Below are 21355 nucleotides of genomic sequence, written 5' to 3'. Positions count from 1 at the left end.
AAACCAAGCATGAAAAGACTCAAAGTTGAAATGCCATACAAAAATAGGTGATAGAAGTTTTAAAGGAAAAGTTACAGTTATGAACGTTAAAATCTGCTATGATTATGGTTGTCTAGCAAATTGGTTGCCAAAAAATACTAAAAAGTTAATTGATTGAATGTACAGGTGGTGACCATGGCAAGTCAAGACAAAGCTGGAAAACTCCCCTTTTTGGAGGAAGAAGAGGTGCAGTACGGCCTCACTGTGGAAACAAGAGCGTTCAATCAGCTGAAGTTCTGCCACATATTCAACTTGGAAGACGTGGTTATTGAGGAACCAGCGGTACGACGAATTATAGAGCAATGCCACTTACAAAGGTACCTAGACGCAGTGGGCCAGAGGATAAACAACACCCTGTGCACCGAGTTCCTGTGCACCTTCAACAGAAACAGGGGCACCGTCACGGTGTGGGACAGGGAAGCCACCAGATAAGTGCAGGTCAAACTGACCCCCGAACTGATAGAAAGAGCACTAGGGCTTCCGAACAAGGTGGAGAAGAAACTAAAAAGGGATGTCTATGCCATGTTGGGAATGGACAAAGTGAAGGTCCACACCAACAACGGAGTCAGCCTGGCAGACATCCCCGATCAAGAGATTCAATTGCAAGCGAAGATGATGCATACCCTATTTTCGAGTCAGCGGTACAATAGCATCATGTCCAGAATCAATGTGCCTCTACTCGAAAGCATCGCTGCTCAAGCACTGGACGAGGTGAACCTCAACGGGTTCGTAAGAAAGACAATTGAGGCCTGGGCAAAGGCCCTGGCAACAGGAGGAAGGGTCGTAGCAAGAGAATCCCCTTCACCCCGATCAACCCGCAAAGCCTCATCCTCCAAGGCCTCCACCATAGGTTTTGGAGGTGCCCTCACCACGATCATCCACGAAGGAATAGGGCAAGGACGAGCGGGAGAAGACAAATAGGGAGATGACGAGAAAGGTAGCAAATCGTCGTCGCAGTCCCAGCCTCAGGCCGAAGAGCAGTCTGATGAAACAGAAACAGACACCGACGAGGAGGGAGAATCCCAGGCTACACCAAAAAGGAAGGCGGAGCAACGGACTAAAGCCCTGCACGGAAAAAGAGAGGAGGAGTGAAGGAGAAAAGAGAAGGAAGAGCTCGAATGGGCCCAAAGAGAGTCGGTAAAGGAAGAGGAGGAAAGAAGGAAGAGGGCTGAGGAGGAGCTAAGAAGGAGGGAAGAAGAAGATTTGGAGCTGGCGACCCATCGCTCCATCGAGGAACAGTGAAGAAAAGACGTGGAAGGAGCAGGAAGTCCATACTAACCTGAAGCACCCGGTCCCAGCACTGGTGTGCCGGAAACTGTGCACCTGCCTCCTGTAGAAGGGAAAGGAAAAGACCCAGTCGTGCCAGTCTCCCCTCTCCTCGTGCCACCCATGCAAGCCACCCCCCTCATGGTGACACCCCCTAACACCGCCACCTAGGGGCACACCCCAAAAATCGATGAAAGCAATGTGGTCACCTGGTTGCAGTTTTTGGTGGAAAGGGAGTTGGCAAGGGAAGCGGCTGGGGCCACCCCAATTTCAGGTGCCAAAAGGGCAGCAACGGCCAAGCTGGAGCCAGGGCAGGAAGTGAAAAGACAAAAAGTGGAAGAGATTGCCACCACTACAACCATGTCCCACCCCCTATCTCCACCAGGCCACTACGATGACTACGTGAAGGAGCTACTCACACAATTGCAAATGGCCAGGCAAGAAAGGAGGATAGCGGTGGAGGAGCTGGCAGCGGAACGTGAATCACAAGCCGCCCTCCAGCTGGACAGAGTGAAGCAAATAATAGAATATCAAAAGGAAATCGTTGTGCTTAGGGAGGAGGCCAACACTAAGGAGGCAGAAGAGCTAAGAGCCTTGAAGGAGTGCAATGCTACCTAGGAGGGAAGAAGGAAAATCCTAATGGAGCGTCTCAACAAGGAGAGGGAGACAACTACCCACCTTCAGCGCAAGAATGACCAGTTATCTGCAGCCAACCTAGAAGCGCAAAGTCAGCTTGAGAAAATTAGACAGGAGGTTGCAGAACTGGATCAGTTAAGGGCAGAACAGGTGCGCAGGTTGCAGGCAAAGCTGGACTAACTCAATGCGCAGATCGCAGAGGAATACCAAGAGCAGTCCTGCCTGCACCATGAGCTCGAAGCCCGACAACAACAATTTATGGCAATGACCCTCGATCAGGGGGAAAGCCTAGAAGATATGGAGAGAAGGGCAAAAGAATGGTCCAATCATAACGAGTAGAGAGTATGGGACTTAGCATGCCAGCTAGCCAAGGCCGAAGGAGACAGGGTGCTGGTTGAGAACCAGGCAAAGGCAGCCCAGCTCTCTATGATAGCTCAGTAGTGCACTTTTATCAACACGCTGCTCCACGCCACCCAATCAAAAGCAGATGAAGCCAATGATCAACTGCAGAGAAAGCTAACCATTGCGTGCAGAGCTCTCACAGCGGGCCTGCACGTACCGTTGCAGCTAGGAGGCCCGCCGTAGAGCCTAGAAGAACAGAGAAAATATCTGGCACAAGTAGGACTGACGGCACAGGAGATGGACGACCTTGGGTTCACTGAGGAGAAAACACAGGAAGACGAGCAAGAAGAAGGGGGTGAACCGGAGCTTGACGTGGGGCCTCAGGAAGAGGAATATGTCCCACCACCCCCTCAACCACAACAAGCCGAAGTGCCACCCCCAGACACATCTACCGAGCGAAGAGCGGCCCACACCAACCACAGAAAGGAGATGGTGGAGAAGGCAAGAAGAAAGCTGAAGGCCAAACTTGTCCAGAAACAGCCTGCCCCTCTTCCACGGTGCACCCAAGACTCCCCTGCTGAATACCGCGCCGAAATGATTATCTGGGAACAGCAGGAGTATAGCGGAGACCCCTTCGATCTGCGCTTCGAGTTTCCCACCGCCTTGAATAGGGTGCTGCCCATTCAGTTGGTGGAGGATGTCATTGCCATGGGGGCCAGGCTCAAGGCCAAATGGTTAGCAGAGAGTGAGGCCCACCCAACTGCTTGGGGAGCCGAGGACCACGAGTTTTGGCAAGACAAAGTCCTCCAAGTACCTCGCATAGTGGAAGGCTATAATTGCCAACCCACCTGGAGAAGGCACATTTTTTACGTCAACCTGGAAGTGTGGATGGCATTTTGCAACACCCTCCCTTCAGAGAGGAACGACCCGACCTTTATGCCGTATCCTCGAAGGGTAGGAGTGGACTTCAACCCGTCCATCCATGGCAGGTTCGACTTCCCCATCATTTATAATGCCAATACCACTTCCCATAGGAACACTCTCCTCTTCACCCTTCCCGACTTGTACAGCTCTATAGATAAATTCCTTAACGACTTCACCTCTTGCTTCGACCCAGCATTCATCACCACCTGTAACTATCTTAGGTTAATTAGGATCCTAGTACACCATGAACCCGCACCCCAAGAACGCCACCTTCCAACCCTCTATTTTGACCCCAATGCCATAGACAACACCACCATGACTCGCCTCATGATGCGTGCTGCTCTTTTGCCATCCTTCTGTGGTGCACTGCTGGAAGACATGAATGACAGCAAATTCACCCAGTGCAACCACCCCTTTCTCTCTATCACCACCCTCAAAACCCGCCTCCACATTAAGGGCTACTTGCTAAGTCGAAAATTCCTTAACAAGGCCCCCCGCCCCCCACCCACCCTTACCCACTATTCGGATGATGAGGAGTAGAACTCCCGTTATGCCTTGTACCGCTGCCTCCATGTACACGCCTCATCATGGCAAAAAAAAAAGAAGAGAAAAAGAAAGCAAAGCTTCGACGACAATGGAAAATCCATAACGACGTCTCCAAGCAATCTTCAAAAGTATACTCCATCTTCTCATTAACACATTTTTTCACCAACATAGCTTCTTGCTCTACAAGGCACCACGCCGACCAGTCTTCTAACTAAGTAATATCTAAGTATGCAAAGGCACCGCACTCACATAATGCCTACACTGAACTATATTCACAGTTTGGGTCCTCAAGTGCAGGACAATACTCTTAGCTTGCTTAGAGTTTGACCTGTCTCCCAAACTAATAAAATATGTATTGTGCACAATACAGAAGACTAGCACTACCCTTAGGGAGAGACCACCTGAGAGGTTTTCAATTGCAGGTGTTGATGACCACAACAAAAGTGGCATTCATTCTTCATCAACCCCCAATGCTAATTGCCCTCTCAACATCCGACAAGCCCGGAAAGAATCATCCTAGGTAGCATCCCCAACAAACCCCCACGTGTACCGGTCACTAGTATACGCCCCAGGCATCCTTGTCCCCCAAGTCTTCGGTGCATGCTACCACCTACTACCTACGACAATGAGTGCCATGGGACTGGCACTCGTCTAGGAGGGGGGTAATGTTAACCCCAACATGAAAAAAGCAAAAGAAAGTGGAAAAGACATAGGGCAAAGGCGGAAAAAAGGTAGCCCGACTGAAGAAAGAAAAGGAGAAAAGGCCAAAAGCGCAAGGACAACCTTAAAAGTCCAAGGCAAACACAAAAAGGGAAAGGCGCATTTTTGAGTAAAAAAGCGCACCTAAAATCTTGTAAAAGAGTGCCGTCGTGCAATTTGTAAATGTAGAAGGGCAGTGAAAAGGAAACGAGGAAAGATAAAAGGACAATGGAAAACAGGGCCTAAGCTATGACCGGCCATGTAAAAAAGGGAAAAGGGGATGACCGCCCAAAAGGGAAGTAGGGTTTTGTATATAAGGTTGAAAAGTGAATGAAGAGCTCATTCTTTGGTGTATGGCAAAACTAGTCTTCTTCTTCCTCTCTTTTTCTCCCCTTCTTATTTGTGTGTGCTCTTGAGAGAGGAAGTGTGAGAGTGTGAGGGAGTGAGTGTGGGTGAGAGTGAGGGATCAAGAGGGTGAAGCTCTTCACCATCTTCTCTTCTCTACTTCTCTTCTCTTCTCTTCTCTTGTGCGCGCTGTTATGGAGGATGGAGCTTGGAGATGGAGGAGGCTTGAGGATGCTTGAGCTAGCATCGAGAATCGTGGAGCTACTGGAGTGCAAGAGAGGGGAGGGTACTCGATCGAGCATCAAGGTAAGTTCACTGCATTTGTAGGATCAACAGCGCGTCGGCTAGGTGAGAGATAGCCATTAGAGCTCGCTTGGAATGCTTGAAACAATAAGCGGTCCGTGGGTCTTGGCGGTTGAGCGAAAGCTCCCACAACATGAAAAGCATGTATGCAAGAAGCCACTTGAACCATCTTCCTAAACATCTTGCGTTTGTATCACGTCTTGTAGTCCAACTCTAACCCCATTAACACTCCTCAGAGGGAGTCCCAGCACATTGCCAAATAGCACGAAGTACAAACATAGAAGGTCCTCCCACGGCTGACTGTCGCTACCTCACTGCGACTCTCCTACATCTTGGGGATTGGCCCCTCGATGCGTCGCTAAACATATATAACACTTCGCACATAGTTCCACTCAAGGTACCAACTGATCGTATACAAGAATGTACCATTTTCCTCACTTTCTTTCCCCTAGGACCCAACGCCTACCTACAGCTTGGGACAACCTTACTCACTCAACGTTGGTCACGATCTAGAGAATACAGGTGCAATGCATCCAGGAGGTATTGTCTTATACCTTTAAGTTTCTTTATGATTTATGCAAGTTGTGAATGTCCACATGCTCAAACAAAGAAAAATCAGCATTGTGCTTAGTGCAAAAACATTCTTTCAATGAATTTTGACTATCGCTCGTATGCGGCGTTGCATGAACCCAACTCTATTTAGATTGCATGTTGATGGAGGAGGAGTTACACATGGCCAACCGAATTGACTCCAATGACTTCCTAATGGATGTCCTCACTTACCTCACCCATGTAAGCATCCGACCTATCAACATAGACCACTATGCTCACATGCCAAACTTCTACACCTAACTCACGAGAAAGTAAAATACTGTGAGCATGCATTGAATGGCCTTAATCCTTTAACCTCTAATCTTAGGAAGGATTCTTCTCCTTTCCAAGGGAGGAGGGGATAAGGTGTGGAACATAAAAATGAACCCCAAACCTTAATTAACGTCCAAAAGCTGAAAATAATGGATAAAAAACAACTTATGACTAACGAAAAGTGTCATAAATTTTTTTCGAGAATGCATGGACTATTGAAGGAAACTTCTCTTTCTATATTTAAGCATTTTAGTTTTCAATAAGCACACAACCAGTTTCTACATGTCTTTCCGCAAAAAAATGATGGTGAGCTATGGCTTCATGATAGACACCTGCAATGGTAGGATAGGAGAAAACCAACAAGTTGCCATTCTCAGAGGAAGAGTAACCAAAGTATGGCCTCTTAGTGGAGATGAGGGCCTACAACCAATTCAAGTTCAGACACATCCTAAATTTGGAATATGTAGTCATGGAAGAGCAGACCATAAAGCAGATTGTGGATCAATGCAAGCTAGATAAGTATGTGGAGAAGGTTGGCCAAGCCGTGGGTTACGAAAAGTGAGTGGAGTTTCTCTATACCTTCAATAGGAACCACGGCACTGTGACTATGCAACAAGGAGAGGCCACCCACCAAGTAGAAGTTGAGCTCACCCTAGATCTTGGGCTTGGCCAACACAGTTGAAAGATTGCCAAAAAGGAACATGCACAACATGATGGAAATGGACAAAGTGATGGTTCACACTAATGGTGGAATCAACTTAGCTGATATCCCTGACCTAGAAGTCCAACTACTATGAGCCAAGATGGTGTATGCCTTGTTTTCTAGCCAAAGGTACAATGCGTTGATGAGCAGGATGAATGTGTCGATGTTGAAAAGCATTGCAACCAAATCTTTTGATGAAGTGAACTTGAATGAATTCATGTGAAAGAAAATCAAGACTTCAGCAAAGGCACTAGCTACAAGTGGAAGACCTAGAGGTGGAGAGTCCCTGGCCTCCAAGGCAAGAAAGAAGTCATCATCTAGGGCCTCAACCATTGGATTTGGTGGGTCTTGACTGCCATCATCAAGGAGGAATTAGGGGAAGCACAAGGTGACAAAGGAGTTGACGAGACACAAGACAAGTCACCTTCCAACCAAGAGCAAGAACAATCCAGTGAGAGAGCTGTGAGTGATGAAGAAGGAGAACATGAAACATGGTCTAGCCCCACAGAGGGGCTAAGAAGTCCAAGAAGAAAACCCCCCAAAGGGGAGCAAAAGAAGAGAGTCAGAAGAAAGAAAAAGCTAACTACCTCAAGGCCCAAATGGAATCCAAGGAGGTGGAAGAAGAGAGAAAGAGAAAAGCAGATGAAGAGGCTCAGGAGCCTAGAAGGAGAGAAGAAGAGGACATAGCTAGGGCCATCCACATGTTAGTGGAGTAGCCCTCTAGAGAGGAGCAGTTGGCTACTGAGCTCACATAGAGAAGAAGGCTTGGAGACAAGTTCCCAAGTGCCAGAAATCACACCACCCCCAGTAGCAGAAGGCAAGGGCAAGGGTTTGATTGACCCTATTTCACCTATCCTAGTGCCTACCACCCCTGTCTCTACACCCACCCAAGACACTTTAGCTATAGTAGATGCTAGTAAACTTATGGCCTAGGTGGAGTTTCTGGTCAATAAAGAGATAGCTCAAGATGTCAGTGGAGGAGCCCCAATATTGGGAAAAAAGAGACCAATAGTTTGTAGATGCGAAGTCAAGACAAGATCCTAAGAGACAAAAAGTAGAAGCATCCACAATGACTGTCCCTATATCATTGTCTTCATCTATGAATTATGATGATTATGTCAAAGTGCTTGCAATTTTCCTATTGTCCCATGTAGGTAGGAGAAGTCGGTTATGTAGTCCCTCTTCCACTATGGGTTTAGCATCATTGAGGTGTGCTTAAGCTGCTTTTACCCAACTTCTCACTTTATCAATAATGTCCAATTTTTTCTTGTGATCAATGTATTTCCCTTAGTGCTCTCCCTCTCATTCATTTTGGGAGTTGAAGTCTCTACTTCAATGTTAACTATAGGTCTTAAGTCTTAGTTTTGCTTTGGTTCTCTTTTGCCTTTTCTTCTAATTCTTTTTGCTTATGGATGAGTCATCCAAGTTGCTAGGTCTAGGCACCAAAATGCCAGTATGTTTTTCTTGAGCCCTAATCATAACTTTAAAGGTGTTAGTGTGGCATCCTCATCAGGTTTTTTGATACTAAAAGTCCTAGTGGTAGTGATGGTACGATCACCGGAGTTAGTGGATGGTTTCCACCTAGGGCAATTAACGTACAGATGTGTGACATCACATTTCGGATATCTCAAATCTACCTTGTCTTTATTGTTCCTGCTCTGGATATCTAGACAATATATAGGTCGGGGGTGGCCACATGTCCAATAGGTCAAAGGATCTTGTGATGGATTTCCTCCCATGCCTCAACCTCATCCCTACCTAAATCCATGACTAGAACTGGTCGAAATCCATCAAGATAGATAGGATATCCCTCTTCATCATAAGTGATATACAAATTTATGTATGGTTTCTCTTCAAGTGGTTCCTCCACAAAGTGTACTAGAGCATCACTTAGATGTGTGACTATAGGTCCGGGTTGTTTGGGTATTCTTGTTGGTGGATTGATGTTAGCCCTAGGAGCTATGGGTTATTGATCGTTAGGTACAAGGAGAGCAAGCAGAGCTCCTCTTCTATTGTTAAATAGCCTATTCATTGTATAGTATGGTTGTGGATAAAGCTTAGGATATGAAAACCTTCTTTGGTGCACAAATCAGATGTTGTATGTGAGCATAATGAACACCAAAAGGTCCCCAAAAACAAAAAACTCTACAAAAGCTTCGTAAAGGCAAAAAGAGATTTTGCACGACAAGAGACAAGAGTACCAATTGGGTGTAATCTCGCCCCATGCCTTATGTGAGTGCTTCACAAGGCATGTATTTATAAATTTATTAATCTCCAAGCTAAAAAATAGCCCACTTTACAATTAACATGCTTTTGACTTTTGTGTTTGCTTTTGCCCAAATAAAGAATACAAAATAAAAAATATTTATTTAGTGCTTTAATAAATAAGCACCTCTAAATAAATATTGGCCTCACATCTTTAGTGATAAGATGTGTGCCCATCAAAAATAATAATTCTTCTAGATATTTTGAATTCACGCCATCCCCAAATGCTTCGCAGCGCCACTGCAACCTACTCTATACATCAACTGAAGCATTCACAATTGTTAGAAAATAAGATAAAACCCACAAAAGTGAATACCTAGTAGCCTTCAGCTACAAAATAATTAAATAGGTTGGAACTCTCTCCCAACCTTAATTTAATATGAGTGCACTCTAATCTCATAAATGCCCATTAATTTAATATGTATTTTGTAGAATCACCCATGTGCACATTAAATTAATTTGACACCTGAAAAGGATAGGTGTCCCCGTCAACTTCTCGCACAAGGAATCCACCTTATGTACGAGCCCTAGCACATAAATATAGTTTTATGGAATCCACCGTGGAATAAAAACCTCACGGAATCCACCGTGGAATATGGCTCCTAGCATTATACCCTTAGGGTGGTTGTCATCAATTGCTATTAGCTCAATGTGGAGCGAGGAGTGAGGGATAAGTACTTAGGTTGTGGGCGTGCATCCATTGGGCCTCTTCAACAGGATGATTTTTAAACTTAACCAAATATCTAGAATATCTACGGCCAGTTCTAGTGGTCATAAAGTCAGTGTCTAGAATAGTTTCTGGTGCAAGGATTTCAGTTTCTTCTTCTAATAAAGGAGGGTTTTCATAGACAGGGTGGATAGGTAATTGGCCTCTAAAAGGTCGTAACAAACTAATATGAAAAGTATTATGGATTTTCCAATGTTGGGATAGTTCTAATTTAAATGCATTGTCATTGATCTTGTGAATTATTTTGAAAGGTCCATAAAATCTAGGTGCTAACTTAACAAAAAGGTGTTTCTCAACACGTTCCAATCTTCTCTTTTCAATGCATAACCAAACATAATCATCAACATTGAAACTCATGGCTTTTCTTTTCTTATTAGCTTGTTTAGTGTATGATTGCTAGGCTTTCACAATCATGTCTTTAACTCAAGCGAAAATAGTAGCATGCGTATCAGCAAGATCGTCATCAACTTTAACTTTATTTGACAATGATGTAATAGGTGTGGAAAATCTATGTCCATAAATGATTTAAAAATGTGCTTTTTGTGTAGTTGTGTGTGGTGTATTATTGTATGCAAATTGAAGTAGATGCAAGTGTGTATCCCATGTTTGTGGTTTTGAAATTGTGTATGTACGCAAAAGATCTAGAATTGTAATGTTAGTAGCTTCTGTTTGACCATTGGTTTCAAGATGGAATGCATATGAGAAATCAATCTTAGTACCCAAATTAGCAAACAAAGTAGGCCAAAAATTGTTACAGAATCTAGAATCACGATAAGAAATAATAACTTTTGGCAAACCATAGTTAGTGAAAACAGTCTTTAAAAATAATTATGCAGCTTGAGATGCAGTTAATGTTTTCTTACATGGTAGAAAATATGCTTGTTTGCTAAATCAATCTACTATAGTCCAAATCATATCATGATTAGCTTGTGTATTAGGCAAACCAGTCATAAAAACCATTGAAATATGTTCCCATAGATGTTTAGGAATTAGTAAATACATTAACAAACCATATTGCTTACCATGGTGTCGCTTGACTTGTTGACAAATTAAACACACAGAAACAAAGTTAAAAACATTAGATTCTATTTTTGGCCAGTAAAAATCTTCAATCAATGTTCTTAAAGTGGAAATAATACCTCTATGGCCTTGATATGGGGGACAATGAATTTCGTGCAACACAAATGATCTAAATTGAACAGTGACACACAATCTTTTCTCATAAAACATAAATCCATCAGAATAAGACAAAGAATCAATTGGAATCCATTTATTAGCAACTAATTTTGTTTCAATCAGCTTGAAAAATGGGCTCATGGTCATAGGTATCCTTCATAGGAATAAAGGAATCAATAGATAGAACAGAAATATTATGATACTTGGTCTTCTACTCAATGCATCGGCAACAACATTCTCTCTTCCTAGTTGATATTGGATAAGTGGATGGAAAATTTGAATGAAAGCATCCCATTAAAATGATAGTCAAAAATTTGTGGCTGACTAAGGAGATGTTTGATACTTTGCTGGTCAATTTTGATCATAAATTTGGATCCCATTAGATAGTGTTTCCATTCATGTAAGGCTTGTACTACAACTAACAATTTTTTATCATAGGTGGAATACTTCAGTTCAAAGGGTTTAAGTTTGCAACTAGAATATGTTATGGGATGTGAATCTTGCATGAGGACAACTCCTATTCCTGATCCGCTAGCATCAGTGACTACTAGGAAGAATGGTTGATAAAAATCAAGTAATTGCAAAACAGGTGAATGTGTTAAAGCATGTTTCAATGAATCAAAAGACTTTTGCTTGTTATCAGACCAATCATATACAACACCTTTCTTTAATAATTTCATCAAAGGCAATGCAAGTAATGAATTTTTTTTTACAATTTTTCTATAAAAGCTGGCAAGACCTAAGAAAGAACATAACTCATGCACATTTTTTGGGATTGGCCGATTTAAAATTGCCTCTATCTTTTTAGGATCAACACGAATACCATCAAAGAAATAATGTGACCTAAGTATTCAATTTGGGTTGGGAAAATTTCACTCTTGTCAAGGTTAACATATAATTGATTCTCTTTCAACAATTTGAAAACCAAAGAGATGTTCACAATGCTCATTCTCATTCATACTGAAAACCAATATATCATCAAAGAAAACAATCAGACAATTCTGATACTTAAAAAATATACAATTCATCATACGACTAAATGTAGCTGGTGCATTGGTCAAACTGAAAGGCATAACAAGAAATTCATAATGACCAAAAATGCAATCTTGAAAATGTCAAGTGTATCCAATCATACTTGATGATATCCAGATTTGAGATCTATCTTGCTAAAAATAGTGGCCCCTTGTAGTTTATCCATGAGGTCGTCAACCCTAAGGATCATATATATATTCTTAATAGTGATCTTGTTTAGGGCACAATAGTCAATGCACATCCTATAGGTATTATTTTGCTTCTTAACTAATAGGACAAGTGCACCAAAAGGCGAACTACTGAGCCTAATGAGTCCTCGATTCAATAGTTCTTCAACTTGTGCTTGGATTTCTTTCTGTTCAATCTGATTGTGTCTATAAGGTGCTTTACATGGTGGTTGAGAACCTAGGATTAAGTCTATTTTATGATCTTCAAGATGTGTAGTGGTAAAGTAGGGGGTAAATCAGCAGTAAAAAAATCTTTAAATTGCGAAAGAAATTGTGCATGCCTAGGATGCATCTGATTTTTCTTAGCTTCAATTCCATTCACCCATACTAAGTATGATTTATTACATTTTCTCAATGCACGTTTAGCCTATGTGTGACTAAGCAATGGAAAATTATCAAAGATGTACAATCCATGCAATGTGATTTGGTTTCCATTAAGATGAATTTTCATGGAATGTGTGGAATAATCTATGTCAAGATTATATTTGTAACACCGAGACATTCCTAAAATAATATTACTAGCTTAACATAATCACCAATTTTAATTTCTAAATCATGAACTTCTTGTGTACCATTGTATCTAGTGCCTAAGAATGCAGCCTTTATGTGATAATGAGTTGGAATAGTAGGTAAATTCAATTCTTTTACCAACTTTGCGGAAATAAAATCATGTGTGCTTCCATCATCATGCAAAACAATCTTTTCTTGACCATGCACAAAATTTTCATCGTTAATAATAAATGAGGATTTGGCATACCGGTAAAGTATCTGAAAAGCATTATCATCATCATCTTCAGTGAAGTCTGGCAGATTTTCATGGTCTTCGTCTTTAATCGCTCCCAAGTGATTGATTTGAACAGCTTGCTTCTTGGATTGATAGTTCAGTGCTTTGCCAAGTATCTAGGTTGATAACACTTGTAGTAAACTATAGACTTTGCTTTGGAAAAATTATTGGTAAGGGCTAGAAAATTGGGTATGTTGGGATTTGGTTGGAGAAAAGGCTTAGGGTTTGTATTTGTGTTTAATGGTAAAGCAAGGGGTAGAGTCCAGGGTTTACGAAAAGAAAAAGGAACAAAATGTGATTGAATCGTTGGAAATTAGAATTGAATTGCTTTGTTTCTTCCGTATAGACTAAGTGTGACAGTCTGCTTGCTATGAATCAACTTTGCCAAATTGCAGGTATGCACAGAGGCTTGTTGGGTCTATGAAACTAGTTTAGGAGTAACTCAGTGTGAACACCCACTATGAAAGAGATTAAAGATTGAGAATTTTAAGCTTTAGTAAGCTTAATAACCTTAAGCTTTATAAAAAGCTTAATGGTTTTGATCAATTTGAACAGAACGGTGGCATGTCCTGGCCACAATCGACGTCGTTGAGTGCATTCTTCAACCGCAGCTCATTAAATTTGGGAAGCTTAAGCTTTATAAGCTTAAACATTAAGCTTAATAATTGATATAAAACTTGGAACTTTTTGTCTGAGAGAGGAAAAAAAAGTCTTCACAAAGGAGCTTTTCGAGTGGTCCTCCTCCTGGGTGACATCCTTCACGATCTGAGAGCACAAAAGGGGGTTCTTCACCGCCAAGAACATGCCTGTATTGATGGTTCATATCACAAGACATCCTGTAGAGCCTATTCATTCCAGAAGCTTTGCCTTCATGCGAGATGGTAAGTAATTGGAAGCCCTTGATCTCAACTTCACTTTGATACCATTGATGCACAAATCGGATGTTGTATGCATGCGTAGTGAACGTAGAAAGTTCCCCAAGAACAAAGAACTCTACAAAATCTTCATAAAGGTGAAAATAGATTTTGCACGATAAGAGACAAGAATACCAATTGGGTGCAATCTCCCCCCCATGCCTTGTGTGAGCACTTCACAAGGCATGCATTTATAGATTTATTAATCTCCAAGCTAAAAAATAGCCCACTTTACGATTAGCATGCTTTTGGCTTTTGTGTTTTCTTTTGCCCAAATAAAGAATAAAGTGTTTGGCTGTCCCAAAATTTGGGTTGTGCTCAAATAATGAAATATTTAAAATGAGTATCTATGCACATACACAATAATAAATATTTATCAAGCGCTTTAATAAATAAGCATGCCTAAATAAATATTGGCGTCACACCTTTAGTTATAAGGCGTGCGTCCATAAAAAATAATAATTCTTCTAGATATTTTGAATTTACTCCATTGCTTGGTGCTTCCTAACGGCACTGTTGCCTACTCTACATATCAACTGAAGCATTCACAATTTAGAAATAATAAGATAAAACCCACAAAATACTACAAGATATAGGCCTTATACCGACGTTAAAAGTGTCAAAAATGTTAATAAAGAAATTTACCCCCATCGTCGTAAAAAGTGTCGTTATTGGCAACGCTATAGAACAGTCAGTATTAGCGTCGTTATCAATATCACTATTTGCGACGCTGATACCAACACAAATAACGATGCTGATAGCAACGCTTTGCGATGCTAATAATGATGCTAATAACGACACGTACAGTAAATTTGTGACGCTAATAGCGATGGTAACATTGATTTTTTTTTGTGGTAGTGTACAATGCTTGTGTAAATAAAAGTAAAGTGTACTTAAATCATAACATTGATACATAAAATAAATATATGATTGCATAATGAAAGTGACCGGTACAATCATGCTAGGATACTACTACTATATAGAAAATGTCTACACAGTTCACGTGACCAAAAAAGAAGGGTGTGTGAGCTCCAGGGATCCAAGGGCGAGCTATAGATCATCGCCATCCGAAACCTCGTCCCGCCTCAAAGGAGCATCGAACGGACTTTGTGAAAAACAAAACAACTACATGTCGGTCCACCATACAATAATGAATTCTAATTAAACATGGTAACTATGGACAAGAAAGATGAGTGACTTATAGGGCTGCCGCATCCATACAATCGGTCGATCAATTCAGTGAGACTGTGCCTCTTTGCATATTGAGTCTTAAGGCCGATGGGATCGTGATTTGTAATGGAGTGCTGCAAAGAAAATAAAATACAACTGTTAGAAACACGATTCTTAGTACAAAGGATATTGCAAAAAAATAAGCAAGCAAAACAAAAGAAAAACTTACAAAGTCCTCCAGATATATCTTGTGGCGGCCACTCCCAAGATGATGGACCACTCCGGCCTCTAGTCGTGCCCTTGTTTCCTTGCGCTACTGTCTCCAATGTCTTGGTGAATCTGTAGCCTCCTCCCTGAGTCAGAGCTAGTCGTCTGCGTCTAGCCACTCGAGCTTTGCAACCCAACTCTTGAGTGCCTTGCGTGCGTCCAATAGTCTGTGTGATATATATGCACACATGCACTCCATCATCTAGCCCGTAGAAAACCTATTTGTTGTAGCTAGTACTAGAAACTCCTCATGCAAGGATGCTACTATGTAGTCTTTGCTCCCCTCCGGTATGTTCTTCTAATGATCCAAGACATTGTGCCGAAAAACTTGTTGGCACAACTCTCTCATGCGAGCCATCATCCTTCTCCCTTCATCATTCATGATGATGGCTCTTGACCTATCAGGCTCTTGACCTATCATCTACAAGGTAGGTATACCCCTTTGGGGTATGCCTAAGATGGGTCCTCTCCCACATGCAACCACGCTGCTGGATATATCCAGGAGACCCCTGTACATCTGATGTACTGATCCGGGTAGTATCTATCAGAGTAGCACCCATAGGGATGCCACCTACGAATGGCAGGAGTGAGTGGAGTAGACGTCCCACATGTGTAATAAATCTGAGAGGTGATGCAACTCTAGTAGAACGACGAGACGGAGACACCGCGTCCATGCCTCCACAGCAACCACTTGAGCCACGGTCTTTGGAACCGCCACAAGAGCGAGGAGTAGCACCTGTATCCCGAGCCAACCACAGGCTCACTACATCTAGATCTTTGCAATATCCCCCTAAACCACTCCCTCTGTTTGGCCCAAGTTTGGAGCGTTGACCTTGTCTGCTCAAAACTGAAGCATCAAATCACGCGGAAATAGATCTTATAGAGCAGCGTGACGGTGTTCAAGACAGGTCATGGTCCACCATGTCTCTGAATCTCGCCATCTGATCTGGAGACATGTGCGTGAAGTTCTCTTACAGCTCCTCATCACTCATCTTTCAACTCATTCTGATGATGCCCTCCTCCTTACAGGGATCTCCCAGTGTTTCATGGGCTGGTTAATGAGGATTTGATGGTGCATTTACAAGAATACGGCCTAACTTACCTTGCAAGTGGGTTCAATGATATTTATCGGATGCTTGTATTCTCAAGTACCCTAAAGGGAGAGGCTAGGAAATGGTACTAGAGCCTCCCAAGAGGGTCTATTAAATCCTTTAAGGAGTTGAGTGATCGATTTTTAGATGAATATGAGAAGAAGGTGCCTATGACCCAAGTTTTAGGGCAGTTGATGCAGATTAGGCAAGAGTCCTATCCTTCTGTTAAAGAATACGCTAGAGCCTTTGATGATATCCTGAGGCTTTGGCCAAGAAGAGCTACTGCATTACCAGATGATGTGCTATGTGAGCTCTTTTTGAGTGGCTTAGAGATTAACATGCAAATCCAAGTGGGATTGCGGAATCCTAAGTCGTTAAGGGAAGCAAAGATGCATGCCATTGATTATGAGGGACATATTTAGAGATGTTGGGAAAACTTTTGGATTTTTCCCCGCTCAGTACAAGTGCATCCTAGCTTCCAACCATTTCTACAAGGAAATATCTCACTTGTTGATACCAAGGCAGCCTATGAGAGGAACCTTGGTAGCCAAAATCTCCAAGCAGAAAATGACAATAGTAGGGATAATATACCCCCTGGGGATAAAAAGATTCCTAGCCCAATAGTCGTTTGATCCCCCATTTAATCCCCGCAAGATTCGGGGTTGTGAAGCACCTACTGGATCTAGAAGCCAAGAAGAGCATAACGGAGCCCAGCTTTGTAGATTTCGATGCCACGGAGCCAGCCATCCAATCGGATCGCGAATCGGAGTCCGTTTGCCCCCCCAAACAGGCCGAAAACCCTTCCATAGTAGTGTGAAAGTGGTTTTTTTTTAAAGTGGACATTTTATAAATGAAATAAAATAAAACTTTAAATGAAAAAAACATGTCGTGATGTAGGGAGGGGCGTTTTTTGATTGACGCCCCATTTTTTGGGAATGTATGTGCCTCTTGGATACTCAATCATGTAGAGAGATAAGGGAAGATTCCTGATCAATGGAGAGAGGGAAAGATTTTGATAGTAACCACGTGCAATATGATGAAGGGAATGAAATTCTGATTTTTAGTCTTTCTCTCTCCTCCCTCTCTCTCCTGTATAGAGGCAATTCATCTGCAAGAAACCGAGAAGAAGAGGGACTTAAGGATGCTTGTCCGGTTCTGATTGGATTGCTTCAAGATGAAGAGGAGGCTGAGGAAAGAGGTTCAACACTGAAGAATGGTTGTTGGTCGGTCTATGGGCTGCCCAAAATAATTATTTAAAGACCCGCAACACACGACACGTGGTATGCTCCAATTTTATGAAGAAATTTGCTTGTTTTTGTTGTTTCATGGTCCAAATGTTGTTCATATGCGATGAATTTTTGTTTGAACCTTGTTTGCATCATGTTTGAGGGCTCTAACTATAGAAATATAGAACCCGTAATGATTTAGAGTCGTTATTAATTCTTTAAAACCCGCAACATGTCATTTTGAATGGAAATTAGTTGTTTTTTCGATTTTGACTTGGAAAAAAGGAGTGGAAATGGGATAAACTCAGAGAAAATGTTAAGTTTCATTAAAAATAATAAGCTAATATAAATAAATCAAAAAATAACTATTTTTCATGAATAATAAATAAGAAAAATAGTGAAAAATAAGAAAAATTGGGTTTTTTATGCTTAAAAAATATGGAAAAATAGGATTTATGTGCGTGAATGTTTGGCAAGGTTAAAGCATAAGGTCAAGCCTCAACTTGGCCTTGTCCTTTGTGTTATAGTCCACGTTTATTGCTTTTTACATACAAAAATGATACAAAATAACTATTTACACCTATGCACCGCAGCAATACCTAAACGCTGAGGGGAGAATAAAGTTTGTGTGACGATCTAATTCTTGAAAAGATAAAAATTCTAATTTTCCTCTTTGTGCATAGCATTTAGGGATCATTCTATAATTAAATATAGGTGACTAGTAGCACAGAAGGTCCAGTGCTAGTCCCTAAAGCAGCACATCACGTAACACTTAGTTAAAATTCATGAAAGGGCTGTTTTCCGCACCTCACATGGTTGGTTTTTTAATCATAAAATGGTTGTGCACAATCGTTATACACCTTGCATCAAGCATGCCATATGGTATCTCCTGGAATGCATTGCAATTGATTGATAAACTTTGACCAACACTGAGAGGACAAGAAACCTAAGTTGTAGGTTAGACGGGCGCTTCCATTGGGGAAAGTTTTGTGAGGAAAATCAAAATCTCTTGGAACGCTGAATTATGAAAGAGTGGAGTTTGTGCGAATGTTATATATTAGTGACACACCTTGGGGCTAATCCCTAAGATGTAAGAGAGTCGTGGTGGAGCCGCGGCAATCAATCGAGAGATGCTTCCCTATGTGTGTATTACGAGGCATTAAGCCTATATGTTATGAGATCTCCCTTTGAGGAGAAGAGAAGGTGAACATTGGACTAAATATTGGATAAAAACGCAAAATCGTCATAAGCATTTAGTGCAAAGTGAGTTTTAGACGCTCCTGGCCTGCGAGGCCGTGTGGTGGGGTTGTCTGTCGTATGCATGAGGTCCGACTAGTGCCATAGCTAGTGGTGGCCCATTTTAGGTCCCATCATACTACTACTACAACAAACAAGAGAAGGAAAAAAAACTACTACTACTACCACTGCAACAACAACAACAACAAATAAAAAAACTAGACAACAATAAACAAGAAAACAAAAAAACTATTACTACAACAACAACAACAACAACAACAACAACAAAAAACAAGAAAACCACTACTACTACTACAACCACGACTACAATGACTATGACTACGTCTATGACTACCACTACCACTACCACTACCACTACCACTACCACTACCACTACCACTATAGTAAACAAGAAAAGAAGAAAAAAAAAAAAACAACAACAACAACTACTACTACTACAATAACAATAAACAAGAAAAGAAGAAAAAACTACTACTACTATAACAAAAACAAGAAAAGAAAAAAAAAAACTACTACTACTACAAACAAGAAAACTACTATTACTAGTACTAGTACTAGTACTACAATCATGACTACGATGACTATGACTGCCACAACAACTCTCTCTCTCTACCATTACCACTACCACTACCACTACAATAAACAAGAATAGAAGAAAAATCAATAACAACAACAACAACAACAAATAAGAAAAGAAAAGAAAAAAAAAACAACAACAACAAACAAGAAAACCACTACTACTACTACTACTGTTGCTACTGCTACTGCTACTACTACAACCACGACTATGGTAACTACTACGACTATGACTATGACTACGACAACAACAAATCACTACCACTACAATAAACAAGAAAAGAAGAAAAAAAATTAACAAAAACAACAAAAACAACAACTACTACTACAATAACAACAAATAAAAAAAGAAGAAAAAACTACAACAACAACAAAAATAATAACAACAACAACAAACAAGAAAACTAAACAGCAATAAACAAGAAAAGAAAAAAAACTACTACTACTACAACAACAACAAACAAGAAAACTACTATTATTACTACTAGTACTACTACTACAATCATGACTACGACGACTACGACCATGACTACAACTACTACAACAACAAAATCCTAGAAGAGAAGAAATTAAACAAAAACTACTACTATCACTACCACTATCACCACTACTACTACGACTACAACAATAACAACAAACAAGAAAATAAGAAATTAAACAATAACTACTATTACCGCTACCACTACCACTACCACTACTACTACTATGACAACCACAAAAATAACAAACAAGAAAATAAGAAATTAAACAATAACTACTGCTACCGCTACTGCTACCGCTATCACTACCACTACCACTACCACTACCACAACAACAACAACAACCAACAATAAAAATAAAAGATGAAATAATACAACAACAACAATAACAACAATCTCTCCCTCCTCTCTCCCTCTCCCTCTCCCTCTCCCTCTCCCTCTCTCTTTTCCTATTATGTTTAATGTTTTCTCCCTCTCTCTCTCTCGTTTCTTCTTTCCTTTTCTCTCTTCCTCTCTCTCCTTCTCTCTCTCCCTCACTCTCCCTCTTCCTCTCCCTCCCTCTCCCTCTCCCTCTCCATCTCTTTCTCTCTTTCCCTATTATGTTTAATGTTTTCTCCCTCTCTCTCTCTCCTTCTTTCCTTTTCTCTCTTCCTCTCTCTCTTTTCCTATTATGTTTAATGTTTTCTCTCTCTCTCTCTCTCTCTCTCTCTCTCTCTCGTTCCTTCTTTCCTTTTCTCTCTTCCTTTCCCTCTCTCATTTCCTCTCCCTCTCTCTCCCTCTCCCTCTCCCTCTCTTTCTCTCTTACCCTATTATGTTTAATGTTTTTTCCCTCTCTCTCTCTCTCGTTCCTTCTTTCCTTTTCTCTCTTCCTCTCCCTCTCTCGATACACATGATTTTTAACACAAACAAGTAAAAGAAAAAGAGAAAACACAAAAACAAAGCAAGAAGGAACAATGAACTCACCATAAAGGCTCGAGGATGGATTCGGCAGCTCCTCTTAGGGCGGCTCCTCTTTGCCCTCTGAACACTTCCTCCTCTTCTTCGCAAATAGCGGCAGTGACGGCGAGAAGCTTTCCTTCTCCCTCTTTCTCTCTTTCTCTCCCTCTCCCTCTCAAATGCAAGATGGAGTTCACTCTCCCTTTCGTGTACTCACGCAAAATAATGTGCTCGGGTTTCGGCCCACATTTTTTTCGTCTGAGCATGGTCGCTATTTGCGTCGCTATTAGCATCACATTTGCGATGCTAATAGCGACGCCACTATTTTGCATCGGAAAGGCCGTTGCTATGTCTCCATATCCTTGTAGTGAAAGTGAATACCTAGCAGTCTTTAGCTACAAAATAATTAAATAGACTGGAACTCTGTCCTAACCTTAATTTAATACAAGTGTACTCTAATCTCATAAACATCCATTAATTTAATATGCATTTTATGGAATCATCCATTGTGAAATCACCCACATGCACATTAAATTAATCTAACACCCGAAAAGGATAGGT

This window comes from Lygodium microphyllum, chromosome 5 (assembly GCF_053477565.2).
Source record: "Lygodium microphyllum isolate KBCC chromosome 5, Lygodium_microphyllum_v1.1.10, whole genome shotgun sequence".
Classification (NCBI taxonomy): domain Eukaryota; kingdom Viridiplantae; phylum Streptophyta; class Polypodiopsida; order Schizaeales; family Lygodiaceae; genus Lygodium; species Lygodium microphyllum.
The sequence above is the reverse complement of the archived record's forward strand: the minus strand, read 5'-3'. Positions refer to the sequence as shown.